Raw genomic sequence first — 13,005 nt, forward strand, 5'->3', positions numbered from 1 at the left:
CTATAGGACACGATACACAAAGGAACGAGAAACGAGGACGACGAAGGCACAAGAATAGCTTGAGGATAAGTTTTTGACATCACCATCATTATAAACAACAACAACAATGGCAACAACACAAGTGATGGCCGCTGCAATAAATTGTGTTTTGTTCTCGCGTGACGGGCCCGTTACAATTGGTGGCAAGCGGTGGGATGACATAACAAGCGGAAATAGCTGCAGCTTTACGCCTCTTCGAGACAGAACTAGTGAACGACATAGAGGCTATTCTTGATCGTTTGTGACGTTGTCGGCAGTGATTTACGTGGCTCGCTTGCGGTTACGAAAGCGATGTCGGGATGACTTGATGAAAGGCTGAGCCAATGCCTTGTTTGAACCGGACAATAGTGCGAAGTTTTTCACCGCAAAGGAGCTGCCTGTGCAGTGTTATTTGGAATGGCGTTCCCGGAGCTATTACGCTTGTGCATGTGCATACTTCTTTTGTATCTAGCTGTCTTGTATGAACGTATATGTAACATCCCTCCCTGTTATGACCCTCAACTGAGGGTTGACAGTATTTCTAAATAAATAAATAAAGAGAAAAGTCGCTGATGTCGAAGTCGCTTCCGTGGTTGTGCGCTACCGAGTGACCCTGGCTGAAACGAGAACGTATCCTCGAAGGTGATTTTCGTAAAATGCACTTTCGTTGGGAGCTATAAAAGAAAATTGTAATATTCAAAGTTAACTAGACATGCCAGAAGCAAATTCAGGAAGGTTTGATTCGCCAACTTCCTTTCTTTTTCTGCAGCTGAAGCATAAAATATGCTTTCTCAACAGACAAACCAGCGTGTGTCAGGCTTTCATAGAAGTGGTTGCAGTATTAGTTCATAATAAAGGCGGCAGAGATGGATCGCCGTTGAGCAAAAAAAATTGAATGTCTTCGTAAGAATAGCCTTGAAGCACCTCATTTTGCTCAGTCAGTTGAACTCTTACCTATATTTTGACTAGTAGCGCAAATTCATAAGCCCTACAAGTTATATTTAGAATGAACGGCTCTTCTAAGCTCAATTATGCAACCAGTTGTTGACACATTCTAGTTACTTTCCAGAGAGCGCGATGCCTGCTAAGGAAAAGTGTCTTCTTACACGCGGAAGCCATCGTTAATGACCTAGCCTGGAACGATGATGTTACTGATATTATCTCATCAGATAACAAAACGTTGCGTTTTATAAAACGCCCTCTTCGTTTCTCTCACTAGTGAGATGAAAGTCGAAATTACGCATCAATCATCCAAGGCCCGCATCGAGCTTATCTCGGCGAAGCCATTGAGGCACTACGAAATCTCGCTGCATACATTCCCATTCATACATACATCCCCGCATACTCATCGACGTTCCCCACATCTGTAAAAGAAGAAAAATATTCCTTATCAACTTCTATCCTGACGTCGCCACACCGCCTCAGAGGTTTCTACATCTTCCTCTAATGGACGCTTATTCACCCACCATACATAATTCTTCTATCATCTCGCCAATTCCAATGCATTGGTCATCCTCTTCAGGTAGCGTAACTACGCTCGCATATGAATGCATCTTCGCCCTCGTTTTTTTTTTCTATGTATTTTTTTCTTTGCTTTGTGCTAAGCATTTCAAGTAGAACGAAAAGTACAGCAAGGTGGTACACGTGTGTCCATTCATTCGTTTTACTAGCGCCCTTATTATTATTATTTTCTTTTTGTTTTCCTTTTGTAGAAGTTGATCAGAAAATTGACTGTACGATGCAATCGGACACGATGCCAAAACTGCCTTCGTGGCAATCATATGCTCTGTCGCATGACACTTGTGCACTGCGCCAAACCTGACTTCAAAAAACTACGCGGCAAAGCCGACTTTAGAAAACGACCGCCATTATGCAACTTATATTTTACCCGTGCTCAGATTTCTTGCTCAAAAAACTCGGGTGCACTCCCCATTTCCATTTTGTTTAGGAGCTTTTATGCTATTTGTGTTAGGTTTAACAAATGGGCACACACAGAACGAGTGCGCGTGTTTGATACAAAGGGGTGTAGTATCAGAAAAGTACCACCATATGAATCAGCGGTGTGTTTTGTTTTCTTTGTTGCAGCTTGTTTCATTTGACCTGCTTGAGAATTCGATCAATCTTATTGGTCCCGTCAGGTTAACGGAAACTGACATAGGTGACTTTCCCCACCACATAGTGCAACTGCGTTCTAGCACGCTTAATCCCATTTGAGAGCGACAATGCGTCACTTTAGTGAAAAATATATTCCACTACAATTCGCTATATGCTTATAAGGGCTTACTATAGAACTGCCATTTCTAAACATCGCCTTTCCATGGAAAACTTGCAGGTAAACCACGTCTGTGGCAGGGCTTCTCAATAAAAGACGTTGGCAAACGTCCTTAGAATGGTTGTTTCGAAGTAACGACGAAAAAGATTTCACGCAAAAGATACAAAACCTCTAATCCCACCTTTTATGAGCACATCGCAAAGCTACGCTGACGCGGTGCATTCTTTCTTACGTAGTCGCCCTCAGCACAATCCTACATCTCTTCAAGGACTCTGACGCCCGTCGAGAAAGTGCCACCTTGACATGCGCCTGCTGACGTCGTCTTTCTCTATTCGAAAAAGATATTCGTCATTTCCAACATGACTTCACTTTCTCCTCCTCTCGCCACATCGGAGATTTCTCACTATTTACACTTCTAACGGTTATGCAGCGCGCCCTGCGCCCCTTGTTCACTGGCGTGCCTATATGTACAGCGTGACGTCGCTGTAATTTGGTATTTATTCTACCGACGCGCCGCTTTTCTCACTCAAACACTTCACCCGCACGATATTTTAGATCCAATTCCTCACAATAGTATATTCCTTCATCCTAGCCGTCTCACTAGAGGCAGCAAAAAAGTTATTTGCATATTAGGGGGCGTGGTAAGTTAAACGAATCGGGTGGTTCTGAGGAGTTGCACTTTTCACTCGTGATTTCATAGCAGCGTAAACAACGATTTGGTGAGAAAAGAAAATCAGCGCTGACGTGATTCCGTGACCCAGAAACTGGTGAGTGACTTGACTGAGCGCTCGCGACACGGCAGCCCTGACACAGCAGCCTGTGTCCATATTTCCGTTCCTTCAATCAGTGAACCGCGTTGTGGGGAACATTATAATTGTCGGCCGACGAACACAAATTCGGCCTCTCTGATGCGCGAATTTCTGTTGCAATCAGTCATCCTCCTGCATCTTCTTCCTCTTACATCCAAGAACCAGCAGAGTGGTTCTCTATAGCGCTTTTTCATTTTCGAGGGCGCCAATCATCCTACGTTATGCCTCGTTTTTCGTGCGTGTAATAGAGGAAGAGCATGTGTAGTTTTCTGAATAAATTTTTTCGATGCTTCAACATTCTGACATGGAACACTTTCGTCAGTCGAGCCTAAAAACAACAAAGAAAAGGCGAGTCTAAATACCGAAGTGTCCAACATTTCCCGGCGGAGATCCAGATAAATGTAGATTGGTGTCACCCTTTTCAGAGCCATAATTCGTGGTGCCACTGTCGAGTCATACAGAGGGTCTCGGAACTGTCGCGGTCTTCAGTAGCTCTCATCGCGCAATCGACTTTCGCAGACGCCCTAATTAGCGCCTCATATCCCATCTGTATGGTTTTGCCCGGAGCGTGGTTGATATGATAGGAAAGTAAGATCTTCCCCGCAGGCGCAATAAGCAGCTGCTATATATATAAATCTGCACAGTTTTCACAAGAACTTCTAGTATAGCGGTACAAGGTATGCAATTAAAACATTGCGTATGAAGAGGGTTTGTCGTTTCCTTTTTTCTTCGAGACTCGACATATAACAATGCAATTATATATGCATTTCCGATTACATGAGCGTATCTGGCGAAACGCTAAATTGAGGAACGCGTGGAGTACCTAAGTGCCTTGCAAATGCCCATGACGTGGGTTGCTTTGAACCAAGCAACAACATATTTCATAAAGTGACAGTGCCATACTGGCTACATTATGCAAAGACGCATCAATAAAGAATTCATACGAACATGCGGATGGAATACACGTGCGTCGATATACTTTAATATAGCAGGCATTACGTAATGACGCGGGGTACGGCATGCGTAGCTATAGGTCGTAACGCAGTCCGTCGGCTCATATTATAGCGTTCGATACGCTGCACATTGCACAAATTATATCGGCGACGATGAGTTCAAGAATATCACTACAATCTCATGCGAAACTCTATGAACCACGTGTTCACGTCTTATTGAACCATTCTATTGACCGTTAAGCATGTGGTTATACACTTACGGTGCAGGCAGGCGATAAGAGTGAGCTATACTCGTATACCTGGCCGGAAGAGGTGTGTCGCTTTGGCGAAGATTATTTCTAGCTTCTCGGCCGAGCGAGACACTCCTTAATGCTTGCCAACATCAATGAATCTCTTCGGGCAGTATTCTGTCAATTTGCGCCAATATGAAGACGGGTCCTATTTTAAGCCCGTGTGCACCGCGAGTGTCAGCTTCTTCGTTTTCTTGGTCCATAATTAACGATCACAAAATTTGCTGCACTTTTGTTTCCCCTCGAAACTCCGGATAACTACCTCTAAACCACGGGTGGGGCTACTCCTTCACCATACCACAATTTTTACGTCTGGTTAATTTATACGGCTTACACGTCCGACGATTTGTCCGTGCCTTCGAGAAGCTGAGTGTATAGTAAACAAAATTACGCGCCAATGCGGCGAAGCAAAACGGAATGGGGACGCCAACACTTGCCCCAACTGTAGCAGCGCAGAGGACAGAGACCACACCAATCAAAAAGGCTAAATGAAGAACCGTGCCGGAAGACCTTTCCACCACGACGTTACGCGAGTCGTGCCTGCAGCGACCGGTAGTTAATCGCTTGTCGGACACCCCTAGAGAAACGATGGAATGAGTCCGGAAGCTACTCCGTCGAGGTGGAAGCCAAATTAGCCACCGGGAGAAATCGAGCTCCGAGGTGTCGATCGAAGGCACGTGGTGAGTAGAAGCAGAGGTGATAGCAGACGGAGAAACAAGAAAGGAGCGCGGGAGCTATTCACCTCGGCATCCTGATGAGCCCTTTGGCCCCACAGGGCGAGTCAGTCGCCTCATTTCCCTCGAGGTCAAGACACAGCGCCGGTCACGTGCGTTCACTCCGTCAGCTTAGGTTGCACCCTTGTGCAGAGTAAAATGGCAGCTACACCAAGATAGCTTTTTGAATGACGTTCACCGCACACTGAATCCGTCCATGGATCGAGTGAGGCCAGAAGGCAAAAATTTGCTTTTTGTTCTTCCGCCAATCGAGTTGCTTATCATTCATCGTTACGGTTGAATGATGTGCATTACATGGATTTCTAGCTCCCTGCGGCTCCGCATGCGTTTGTATTTGCTCTGAGATATTTACCGTAATAGAATGGCTGAAGCACAATTAAGAGGGCCACGAACTGAAGTGCAAGTGCCACTGTGTTCCAGCGAGGTCATTAGATATTACAAAGAAGCAGTTATACTCTCGTTGGTTGGCATTTTACGTTTCTATGTCCGTGGGCAAAAATATGGGCTGATCCCGGAGATTGTGCCATACCGGGCCGACCCGCGGCCGAGGTGAAGCAGGCTTCAAGCACTCAGCAAAATGAAACTAACAGGGCGCACTTGTCAGCTGTGTCGTACCCGGAATGACTATAATAAAATGAAGCTGCAGTTCCTGTCCATAAATTGCCACTGCTGCTCGCCGAGTGAAAAATACCGTGGTTATATCTTCCTTCTCATGGATTTTACGACCAATGTTACAGCGTTAGCTGTAACTTTTATCAGTCAACTGGACATCGTGCATTGTTCAATTCAAGAAAGCAGTACTCTGTATGCTGATTTCGACGGTGCCGCATTATTAAGACTTATTTTCCACAATTTCCCATTTGGGTCAAGATTAGAGCACATGCCTGCAATAAAACGTTTCTCGATGTAGCCTTTGACAGTGCTCGCAGAACTCCCAAGTAAATGTCTAACATTGTGTCTAAAAGCTATTGATGAAATTTAGCGACTGCCTGCGGAAAGATGAGAACAGAGTATAGCTAGCCGGAATGTGCAAAGTTCGTCGCAATAAGCCGACATGAGCGAAGGTCAGACAAGAAAATGATATGTTCCCTCTCCTGTACGAGTATGCGGCACGATTACAGCGGAACATTCTAAACATGTGCCAAGATCTAGCTGAAGGTAAATCGAAACGAGCTCTCCAAATTTAATGTGAACGCTCGGGCTCGTGCCCGATTTGTTATTCTATAGGTAAGAATCGTAAATAAGTGTGAAAATATCTACAAGCTTTTCACAGCCACACATCCTTTAGGCATTTCTCAGCCAGCCTCAAGGACCGTTTATGGTCCTGTGTATTGTCTCGCATGGCTCGCTGTGCTCACTCTGTTTTCCTTTGCTTCCCCTTCTCTTGCCCCATTGTGTAGGGAGCAAACAGGAAGCCCATTTCGTTTACCTCCCTGCCTGTCTTCACCTCGCTTTCTCTCGCTTTCTCTCTCTGTCTTGGAAGCGGCAATTCTATATGGCATTACGTGGCCATTTGAAAGTCGATAGCGAGCCTCTTGAACGTGTAGAGAAAGGCCCAATCGCAGCGCCTCGTCGATAAAAACGCAAGCCGACAGACGTACGAGGGAGCGCTGCAAGCACGCGGCGCCGCTCATTAAAGTCCACAAAAGGATGTGCCAGGCTTATTGCATCATTTAAGTAAGCATTCTTGAGGCCTCTATTCGCTTGCAAGCCAGGCAAGCGATAAAGCGAAGAGTAAGGTCAGTCATAAATTTCCCTTGAGATTATTTATTCACTAATGAAGTTTACGTGTATGTCTTTACCTAGACAAACTTAATTTGGGGCCAGCAGCACGCTCTTGTAGGCATTCACAAAAGTGTTCTGAGCGGTGGTGTGTTTCAATGAGTAGGTATTTTCTGCTATGATGCAGGGACAGATCGGAGAGATATATTTGTGCCAAAATAGCTAAGGTGGGCGTGTTCCGGCTATATAACGTGCATTAACGACGTTTGCGCGAAGCGAGGCCAAAGCTCCGTCGTCTCAAAGGGCACAGTTGCGTTTCGAGCCCCGGAACAATTTTGACAACACATCGCCATACAACAGCTTAAACAACACTTAAATAAAAAGTATGTGCCGCTCGTTTTGTGACCAAGTACGAGGAACGGAGGTGTACAACACGATATTGCTAGGCTGCTGTTCTTTCGCATATTCTTGAGCTTGATCCTCTAAACCTTCCCCTGACCTTTCATTCGGATCATGTTCTTGTCGTACTTTCCCTCTGATGGTATACTTGCCGACAGGTAATTAGCTTGTACAAAATGTTTTCTGCTGTAACCCTCCTATCATTGCGCAATATGATTTCGTCAGTGAGCATTCTCATAGGGTAAGTGGCAATAAAATCAAAGTAATCTAAACATCTGAAACGAAATTTCGCGCTGTGTCAGATCCGCCAATGTTTACAGCATTAAAGATAAAAATTGAAACACCAAATATGTACCTGTATGCAGACATCCCGTATGACAAGCAAAAGGAAGAGGCGAATCAGTCACAGTGCGATGGCCTCTTCACGGGGCAAGCTCCGAGCAACGTTTACATAACTGATGTGCACGCGCTGGCGATTACTTCATCCTGAGCTTCGCCTAGAAGCACACGTGCATGTTGCCTAAAATAATGCGCTACTTGCCGCGCCAGTTAGTAAACAACATTTAGCAGCAAGCGAGAGAAAAATACACGTAAGTGCCCAGGGAGCACCGGTTCCGGATCTGATAAGTAGCAGCGTCAACGTGCTAACGGCCCATTAACCACCTCGCCCTGCGCTTGAAGCTTGCTTTGTGCCCTCTTGCCATCTCTCGCGTTTTGCGTACGCCAATGAACTTTTCTTTCAGGTAGCGGCCGTTAATGGTTATATAAGTGCCCGCCAAAACGTAGCAGTTTATCTCCATCTGAGTGACGCGCCGAGTGGCGAAACACTAATTTCAAGCCGTAATCTCTCGCAAGGCTGTTTATAGGAAAGCTAATTGGTTAACTGCACTAGCAGAAGAAAATTTGCGTTCTTCGCTCTTTAAGCGGAACCGTCCGCTGGAAACAAAAACAAATCATTTTTTTTTACTCGTACCCGTGCGTCTTGTCAACTACAGAGCTCCGAAATGGCAGCTGCGGCATATATTTGAAATTTATGCTATGTTTATTTTATATATATCCCTTTCGGAAATTTGTCCGCTTGTGGTAGTGCATAAAATAGCAGTTGGTTAATAAAAAAAAGGAAGAACATTTTACAGAACAAATGTTAGTCTTCTGCGGTTCTGGGACTTTCTTCGTACAAAGGTATACCGATGGTATTTCTTTGTCGTGGGAGATATTGCATTGCTTATAAGCGAAATTGAAAAGCATAACGTAACCTACCAAGGCAATAACCTTCGAAAGACGTGTTTTTTTTTCTTCTTTGCTGCAAATTAAAACACACACGAAACGAAGACATATCGATGACAACCGCTCTTGCCGTCGTCCATGTGTCTTCATTTTGTGTGTTATTTTTAATTGCGGCAAAATACATAAACATGTCTTTCAGCGAGCACCAGTCAGGCCAGCAAACAGTTCCGTTGGAAAATGTTCTTCGAGAAGTGGAGTGCTCAGTGCCGACAGGTCGTTCGCAATTTCATTCAGTGTTGTCTAACGCAGCAAACATAACTGCTCAGAATAAATGGAGGCGAGTGCTCGAACGGAGGCGGGGGAATGTGCTGGAGGGTTTTGGAAGAGGTTCAAGCTGTTCTGCTCCGCTTCGATCTCCAATGCCCTATTCGTGTCGGCTTCCCGTTACGGGCGTTCCTCTTTTTCTGTTCTTCTTTTTTTTTTGCTTCTGTATAAGCTCGCCAAGACCTCCACACACAGAAAGAGTGCTTCGCGCGTGAACGGGGCTGTCGGCTGCGGAAACTGCCGTATTCATCAACAAGAAAGGCGACCCAGCTGTGCTGTACAATATTGTGTACAGTTTGAAAACATAAATTAAACCGCGGACCACCGTGTGCTGCTTATTGGCTTTGGCTTTGCACTGCTGAGCATGAGGTCGCGGGAGCGGTTCCCGGGAGCACATCCCGGGAGCGGTTGCCGCATTCCGAAGGGAGCGAAGGCAAAAAAGAAACGCCCGTGTACCGGGCATTGGGTGCGCGTAAAAGCACTCCAGCTGGGCGAAATCGATCTGCAATATTTGACTACGGCACACGTCATAATCAGATTGTAAAACCCCAGAATTTGTTTTGTTTTTTAACTTAATCCCAACCCACACAAAAGAAATTTCGCGAATAGAGATTACGTGCGAGAAGGCCACAGAGCAGTGGCACCCAGTCACCTGTTTTACGAAAGCTTTGTACCAGACAGAGAGCCCTTGCCTCACATTTCTGCAACAGAAACATGCGAGCATTTCTGGTTTGGCGATAAATCTGTGCTCAACACATGGTGTGCTACCGCCATTATTGAAACGTACGTACTAAACCCGTGTAAGTTCCGGGGCATGCCGCCGTACAACATGGCACGGTCGTCGATGAAACAAAAGGGGATGCTGTATTTTATTTTCACCAGACACCAAGTAACAAATTTTTTTCTGGTATTTCAAACAGAGATATATTCGGCATTTCTTGTAACAATATTGGAATTGGGCTTCTTTTTTTTTCTGCATCTGTGCCTGCGGCAGCTTGAAGTGTTGAAAGTCAGTAGCCATGAATAAAGTAGCTTTTGCGCATTCGCCTGGCCCTCTCCTAAACAAGGCGGGTGATGGTTGGGGTCATAGACGATGGCTTATTGTAAATACTGAAAATCTTGCCAACTAAAGCTGGCCATTACCAAGAGTCAACAATGCCACATATCCATAGAAATGGTTTGCCAGTGCTATGCCCTTAACACGTGCCATTGTTTAAGAAAAAAAGTATGTCGCTCTAAACATTGACAAATACACAATTACCACCCATGACCACCTTACCAACTGCACTCAATGCGCACTGTGAGGATGCACAGTGCCACGTGCATCCACCTGGCATCGTACAATTAGGCTCCAAACGATATAATTTTTTCAGTGCCTTTTTTTTGGCCATCATCGAAAGATTCTCATCATTGATATTTATGCTGAGCTCTCTGTTAATACCTGCAATTTCATTCAACATTTTGTAATCATTCTGTAATGGTAGGTGCACTAGAAGAGTATTTTCAACTTACATGCTTGTCACCTGATTATTATAGCTGAGTTAGGGAAAAAAAAAGCAAAATCCTTTAAGCACTATATTTTTGGTGTAACGAAATGCCATAGTAGTCATTTCACGCTTGAAACCCCGTGAAAAAATCAAGTTAGGGCAGAGTTGGTGGTGTCACAAAACGATAGCAACGGTGGCGTGCAAGCGCCGGGGGGAGAGCAGGGGGGAGGAGGAAAAAATGGCATTCATTACATTCGACCCCACCTCCTATTTGCGCCCCTGATTAACCCGGTTACCTTCCCTGAGTAATTTCACATATCATGCGCTGTAGAATATTATGAGCTGAAAAATGGGGACAAAGAGAGAGAGAGAGAGAGTGAGAGAGAGGGGGGATATGGAGAAACCATTGAACGCGTATATCAGAAAACCATTATTACTGGGAAAAGCGGTGAATGGTCAGCCGCAAAGTATTCAGATTCGACCTTCTTTTCCCAAATGTTCAACTCTCCAAATGCTTCCCTGTATCAAAACGCAATTGCTTTTTTTCCCGTGAACTAGATAACCTATGTTATTTTCCTCTTTTTGCCACATGACGAGCCTTTCTCGCTGTTCTACGGAAAGAGGAGTTGGCTGAATATTGATGCCCGCACGCGAAGGCTAGATCGGAATTCATAAGGCACGAGCCGGATGCTTCTTTGCTGCACGGTCATGTTTTGCAATTATGAGAACGCGTTGGTTTCACTGCACAAAACCAAATCCTAAATACTTTGCTAGCGAAAAGCACGTTGAGTAACGTTACTATTGTTATTATTTTGTTTTGAACACATATACACAATTAATAGGAAAGGGAAAGCGAGGAGCAGGCTGGCAACTGCCACCGGAAGGGGCGCAACGCCTGCCTACTCTTCAGAAGGGAGGTAACAGCAACACAGAAATGGAAGATACGAATCACGTTGTGCAAAGGAAGAACACACAAAGACGAACAACGCTCTGTGTGTATGTGCGTCGCTCTTCATTTGTGTTACGTGATTCAATGCATTTTGCACTAACAAGTATATAGCATGCCCCCCAACTCGCGAAATCTTCAAAATTCAGCAAAATGATGAAAGGCTCGCGCCGCAATAAGAACAAGAAAAAAACTGGAATGAGAAAGTCTATCGTGTTACGTCACGCACGAAACAAACGCGCGAGAAGTTGCACTCGCGAAGTAGAGGTTTTCGAACCTAACCGTTACACGGAAAACGCTAGGATCTACTTGCAAAAAAAAAAAATCTCATAACTTTCCACGCACTTCTTTGCTATACTCAAATGGACAGGTGACGTGTAAAAGTATTTCCACGGGCTCCGAGGAAAACAAGAAAGCACGCTTAGACGGAATTTAGGATTAAATTTGCCTCTTCCGACATGCAGGTTCCCGCAGACGGCACAGAATTAATTTCGTCATCAGGCACACGCATGCCTTCTCACGACTATACGGAAACAACGTACACTGTAAACGCAAATGAGCCGAAAAGGGCATATTAAGGGATGTCACCTCCCTTGAGACAACGTGCCTGAAAACCGTGCTCCCTTACAGTGGTGCAGAAATGTTCAGCGTCCTCCATTTCGCTCCCTCGCAAAATGGGGGTGAAAGAAGGAGAAAGAACCTCAATTCTACATCCTTATTAAGAGGGAGTTTCGAAGATAGAGACCTCCCTTTAGCGTAAACGGAGTTCTCTGTTTCTTATTTTATGCGTTATTTTATTTTAGTATACACATGTGTGAGAAGGAGACGAGAAAGGAGAGATATATTGTCCAAGTGGTTGCTTTTCTTTCTCCTAATTCTGCAAATTTATACATTTCCAGAGTGCAAGCCAGCTTATTTAGGGCGATATAAAAGACGATTTGTTCGTCTCGTTGATCACAATGTCCTGTCGCGCTGCCAGAACCACCGGTCGACCTTACGACCTGACTTCGGAAGCGCGACCATGCAAGACTTCGACGGCTTCGGCCGTAGAATGTCGTCGCTTCTGTTTGTTTTCCCATCAACTAAAAGTGATACTGAAGGCAAAGCCCTCGAAGCGCCACTGTCGTCGGCGCCGGTGACGGCACCTGTTTTGCTCTAGCTTCGTAGTTCTGCGCGTGTGTCTATATGCGTTCTTACGAGAGAATTACGGCGGCCGTCGGAGAGTGTTGCGTGTAATATGTGGAACCTCACAAGAATACCTGCCCCCTGCGCAGCACGGCGGTGATCGGCCACCGCGTAGCCATCGCCTTGTGATCTGTGTACTACAATACACTTTTGTGGTTCGCGCGGCCGTGCTCGGGCATTCCCTACTGCGCCACGATATGAAAGCGGCTAGTGAAACCTCGCCCACAGTCCTCACAAAATCGGAGCGCGTACGGTGTGGACTGCTTTGGAAACGGCGCGTTTCGGATTACCGCTTGCCCAGTTGCCTCATGTTTCACGCGGCCTTATATATTCAGCTGCGGTGGTGAGTACGGCGCGGACCCATTGCGTAATGCACATAATGCTCACACCTTTTATGTTGCGGTGTTGAGACCCGTCGGTCCGCTGAAGAAAACTCAAGGAGCTAGTGCCGCACGAAAAAGAAACATTGTTTTGTTTCTTTCAATTTCTCCCGTTTTACGTGCCGGAACCACGATCTGATTACGAGGCACGCCGCATGCAGTTGGGATCGACTTCGGATTAATATTGATCTCCTGGGGTTCTTTACCGTGCACAGCCACGGCACGCGGGCGTTCTTGCACGCCACCGCATCGAAATGCG

The 13,005-nt window shown here is 45.5% G+C and overlaps 1 protein-coding gene across 1 annotated transcript in view; it reads left to right on the forward strand.

Annotated features, from left to right (window-relative positions):
* LOC135915618 (uncharacterized) overlaps positions 1–13,005 on the forward strand; it is a 166,235-nt gene that overhangs the window by 76,864 nt on the left and 76,366 nt on the right. The gene's annotated exons all lie outside the window — the stretch shown is intronic.

Source organism: Dermacentor albipictus, chromosome 3, assembly GCF_038994185.2.
Source record: "Dermacentor albipictus isolate Rhodes 1998 colony chromosome 3, USDA_Dalb.pri_finalv2, whole genome shotgun sequence".
NCBI lineage: Eukaryota > Metazoa > Arthropoda > Arachnida > Ixodida > Ixodidae > Dermacentor > Dermacentor albipictus.